Below are 5,698 nucleotides of genomic sequence, written 5' to 3' on the forward strand. Positions count from 1 at the left end.
TCCTCTTTCGATCGTGGCTGAGCAACGACGCTGAAGAGGACCTTCCTGGCACCAAAAGCCAGTGGCAAAAATTGACAGCAAGAGTCTCCCTCTCTAGGAGACCCCCCATCCATCGATCGAGGGGGTCGGCCAAAGATTTCATTCAGCTGAGGGGAGCCTCGTCAATGGTCCAGCAAATGTCTGTGTACATTCACGAAGTGCACGAGGTATGACGCGGATTTACTACACCAGTGGACTATCAACGATTCTCTGAATAGTCATCATAGTGACCTCTGAACAAATTGATTCACATGTAGTACAACCCTGACTCTTACGTCAAATTTTGTCGTGCCTGAATCCTTTTCCTTTCACAAGCAGCAGAGACAAACAGAGAATCACAGCGAGGGCCACTGAGTAATAAGGCACGGGAGCCTTCTTTGAAATTTGATTTTGAAAAATGTCCGACGGTCTCCACAACCATGAAGTCAAAATAAAGCCATTGGTGGTCTTTCTGGAGGTCGTATTTTGGTGGAAGACGAGCGATTGTCTTCCTCTGCGGAGGAGCCCCACGAATGGTTGGGGAAAATCCGTGTCATACCTCGAGCATTTCGAGATTGCACACAGACATATCCTGGAGCATTGACGGGGCTCCCCTCAGCTGAATAAAATCTTCGAACGACCCCCTCGATCGATGCCTGGGTGTAGGGGTCGTCCAAAGACCCCGAGAACTTCTTTTCGGTGTCATCGTTCAACTGATGTCGACATCGGTTCCTCGGCCTCGGATCCTTCAGGGGCTCCTTCAGTGGGAGGACTTTTTGGCATACGTCGACGTTTTTCCTGTTTGTTTTTGTCTTGGGGAGGGGGGGGTTGTAAAGTCGTGTCGGTTCTTGACAAAAAAAATACCCCGGTCTTCGGAGAACTCTGTAGAAACCCGAAGTCTCCGAGGACTTAAAAACGATCAACCCAGATTGAGCATACCGCATGCCGAAAGGTGGAAGTGCATTCCCTGGAGAGTGATAGAGTGGAATACGAGTAAAAGAAGTTCTGTATATAAATTGGCGTACACACACACACACACACACACACACACACACACACACACACACACACGCACGCACGCACACAAGTCGGTCGGAGTGGCAGCGAAGTCTGGACTCCGGTGATTTCTACAAGTTTCAAGGATCATAACGACAAGGAAGTACCTGTGTTGTATTTATAGGGAAAGGGAAAGTTCGTGGTGTAGGGGGAAGGTGAAGAAAAAGGAGAAGGGGAGTGATTACTGAGGAAAATGGAAGGAAATGAGGAAGGGGGAGAGAGGGCCAAGGGACAACTCAGACGTTATGTAAACAAGAAACGGCCTGACGGTGAAGTCGATGTGATTAGTAAAAATGTAAAAATTAGAAATATAGATAAGAGCAGAACAATGGAAGGTGAAGATAACCATTTCCATGGATTTAATGAGGGAGGATATGACAACCTCCCCCAACTAGTAAATTTAGAGGAGAAATTAAAAGAAATGAATGAAAATTGGGAAGCTAAGTTTAACCAAATAAAGTCAATTACTTAAAGAGTTCATAAGCTGGAAGAACTAAAGAAGGAGAACCAAAACCTTACTAAAGAAATATTAGAATTAAAAAAACAGTTAAGAGAAGTAAAGGAAGATGAATGAGGAATTGAAGAGGAGTAATAAAGACAATAAAGAGTCCATAGCAAAAGAGGTAAGTGGTTGGAAAAAAGTACAGGAGTACAATAAAATTGAATTTAGAGGTATGATGGAACAGCAGATGAAAGAACAAACTGAAGACACAGTTATTAAAGTGATGAGGGAGAAGGAGAACATAATAAAAGACTTAGCAGATAAAAAGAAATGTATAATTATATTAGGGATGGAAGAGAAGTATAATCTAAATAGGACTACAAGAATAAAGGAAGAAAAGGAAAAAGTAAATAATATATTAGAAGTAGTTCAAGAAGATGATCCAGAAATAGGGAAATAAATGGAAGAAATGTATAAGCTCGGAAAATAAAATACAGAAAAGACCAGACCAATTAAGATTAAATTCGGGTCACAAACGACAGCAGAGAATATCTTAGCAAAAACAGGGAAACTAGCAGACAGTGAGCAATATAAAAAGGTATGGATAAAAAGAGAAATGAATAAAGAGGAAAGAGAGGAGAAAAAAAGACTAGAAGCTAAGGGAAAAAAACGAGAAAAGAACAGAGTCAGAAAATGATAAATTCTATTGGAGAGTAGTGAATATGAAAGTGAGGAAATGGATCATAGCAGAGGAAAACAGAGGGGAAACGGAAGACACAATGGAAGTAGCAGAAATTAAAAGTGTCTTACACAAATATAGATAGCTTAATAACAGGCTTGAACGAACTGAATGATTATCTGGAGGAAAAAGAACAGGATATAATGGGAATTGTAGAGACAAATTGAAAAGTCCACTACCACCCAACAGTGTAGGACGTGGTGCATATAATTATTGGATTAGAAACAGAGAGGTAAAACAAGGTGATGGAGTTATGTTCCTGACTAAGAAGGATATAAATGTGAGGAATGTCACATGGAAAGAATAGAGTAGAGATGATTATGATGGAAGTGGAAGACGAGGATGGGAAGAACAGGAAGTTTGTAGTATATTATGTGCCTCCTAAAGCAGCCTCGTGGGAAGAGAGAGAACACAAAAGTATGTTAGAAGACACAAAGATAACACTAAATAAGATAATGGAAGATGGAGGAAGAATAGTTATAATGGGTGACTTTAATTGTAAAGAAATCTGCTGGGAAGAGATGACAGTGAAGGGTGGAGACTACCTATTGGAAAATTTACTACTTGATATGATCATAGAACATACAATGACGTAATGGATTCAAGAGAATACTAGGTATAGAAATGAGGAACCATCGAGACTGGACCTAATAATCACATCAGAACCCAAAATAGTGGACAAGATTGAATATAAGACACCAATAAGTAAAAGTGACCCCATATTGGTTGAACTGGAACTAAATGAGGAAAAATATACGAAAAAAATGAATATAGAAAGGGAAGATTGATGTACGAAAAAAAATGTTGGTAAAATAAGAGAATTCTTTCAAAAAGCAGACTGGGAAAGAATACACAGAGAAGAAACAACACTAGAAGAGAAATGGAATATTTTGACAAAAATTTATAAAGGAGAGGAAAAGTATGTCCCAAGACAAAAGCAAAAAAAAAAAAATTGTAAAGTGCTGGTACAACAAAAGATGTAGGGAGTTAAGAGATAAAGCTTGGATAAAATGGAAAAAAGACAAATGACCTGAAAAATGGAAAATATATACTAGTTATAGAAATGAATATGTACAAGTGTGCAGAGAAGAAAAGAGAAAATACGAAAAGATGTGATAGAAAAATGTAAAGATCAACCAAAACTATTCTACAGATTTGTAAAAAACAAACTGAAAAACAAACAAGAATTAGAGAAACTACGACAAGGAGGTGTTGAATACACAGAGGAAATAGAAATGGCAGAAATTATGAACAAGCATTTTAAATCGGTGTTTACAAGGGAGAACATGCAACATAGAGATATCGAATGGGAGGAGCAATTCCCCCCTATGAAAGAGATAGAAGTATCAAGGAATGAAATAATGAAATACTTGAGTAATCTCGATGTCAGAAAATCGCATGGATATGACAACCTGGATTTTGAGAGAATGCAGGAATGAACTAACAGACAAAATACATAGCCTAATAAACAGTTCATTGAAAGAAGGAAAAGTTCCAAAAGATTGGAAAAGAGCAAATATAGTACCTATATATAAAGGGGGAAATAAGGAAGACCCTACTAACTATAGACCGGTCTCTCTAACAAGTACGATAGCAAAATTTTGTGAGAGAATTATTAAAAGTGGATGGGTAAGGTATTTAGAAAAAAAACGTACTAAATCCAAGGCAATTTGGATTTAGACAAGGACGATCATGCGTCACAATGTGAGGGCGAACGAGGAACTATGTTCTCTCGGCCCTGAAAAGTAATACCAGTTCGGGTGCTACTGGGGCTTTAATCAAACATCAAAAGGAATCAATGGATTTAAAAGAGTTAACGAATACAATAAACCATCAAACTGTACAATACAAGGTTGTAGAATGGGAACATCTAATACGAGGTGCTCAACACCTCCGTATCGTAACAACAGTAGCGATGTCCGGGTGCGTATGGACGAACCGTTCCGGCCCAATCGGATGCGGCGTCTTGAGAACAGCAAAGGTGAGGAGACCCGACGTCGAGTAGCCTGCGACTGGAGTAATGAAGACTTGGGATTGGCGTGGCAGTGGGTAGTCTTCGCAGGACGTCTTCTGACCAAGTTCTATTCGACGTTGGGGAGGAGGGGTATATATACCCCTGAAACTGCCGACGTGGCCGCTCCGCGCAGGCGCAGTCTTCTCGGGCTTCAAAAGTTCGAAGCCGACTCGCTCGTTGTACTGGCGCGCAAACAAGCCGATTCGCCGAGGTGGGGAGCCAAACGACTATCAGTGCAGCCGCGATGAATTGACTTGTGGCCGGGGGACGGGGGCTGGGCCCTTACACACAAACTTAATGTGTTTCTATTCAAGACTAATAGATGCAATACAAGAAAGAGATGGATGGGCTGATTGTGCATTTCTGGACCTGAAAAAAGCTTTTGATAAGGTGCCACATAAGAAGTTGCTTAAGAAATTAGAAACTGCAGGAGGAATACAGGACAAACTTCTGAAGTGGAAGGAAGACTTCTTGCATGAAAGAAAAATGAGAGTAGTGATAAGAGACAAACGCTCTAATTGGGATGAAATGATAAGTGGTGTTCCACAAGGAACAGTTCTGGCCCCAATAATATTTGCTATATATATTAATGATATGGATAAAGGAATTGAAAGTTATTTGAGCTTCTTTGTTGATAATGCAAAATAGTTGAAAAAAGTGAACACTGAAGAAGATTGTGAGTCGCTACACAGTGATCTCAATAAAGTATGGGAATGGAGTAGGAAGTGGGAGATGGAATTCAATATTAAGAAGTGTAGTATAATGGAATTTGGAAGAAGTTAAAAAAAGATTAGTGGGATCATATAAATTGGCAGAAGAAGAAATAAAAAAGTAGAAAATGAGAAGGACCTAGGAGTCATTACTATGAATAATATGTCCCCTGAGAAACATATAAAAAAAAATGGAGAAACTTATATTTTAATAAGAACAATCAAAGTGGCATTTACTTACCTGGATGAAGAAATGGTGAAGAAAATACTAGTCACTTTGATAAGACCAAGATTGGAATATGAAGCGACGACGTGGTCACCAAGTACAAAAAAATGTATAACAAAACTTGAAAGAATACAAAGAGCAATTACAAAATTGGCACCAACACTCAGAACTATCAAAAGAAGAGAGGCTAGCAAAACTTGAGCTACAGACATTAGAGCAAAGAAGAGAGGAGACTTGATAACTATTTATAGAATCATGAAAGGCATAGAAACTATTGATAGAGAGGATCTAATAAAATGGAACAGTAGAAATACAAGAGGACACGGAAAGAAAATCAAGACAGTTATAGAAGAGACCTGAAAAAGGAACAGCTTTCCCCACAGAGTAATAGATATTTGGAACAAGTTAGATGAGAAAGTGGTGTGTGCAAAAACAATACATGAATTTAAAAACAGTTTAGAAAAAATGAGATATGAAGACGGGACACCACGAG

The sequence above is a fragment of the Oratosquilla oratoria genome, chromosome 34 (genome assembly GCF_046742065.1).
Source record: "Oratosquilla oratoria isolate Oo_2021 chromosome 34, ASM4674206v1, whole genome shotgun sequence".
Taxonomy (NCBI): Eukaryota; Metazoa; Arthropoda; class Malacostraca; order Stomatopoda; family Squillidae; genus Oratosquilla; species Oratosquilla oratoria.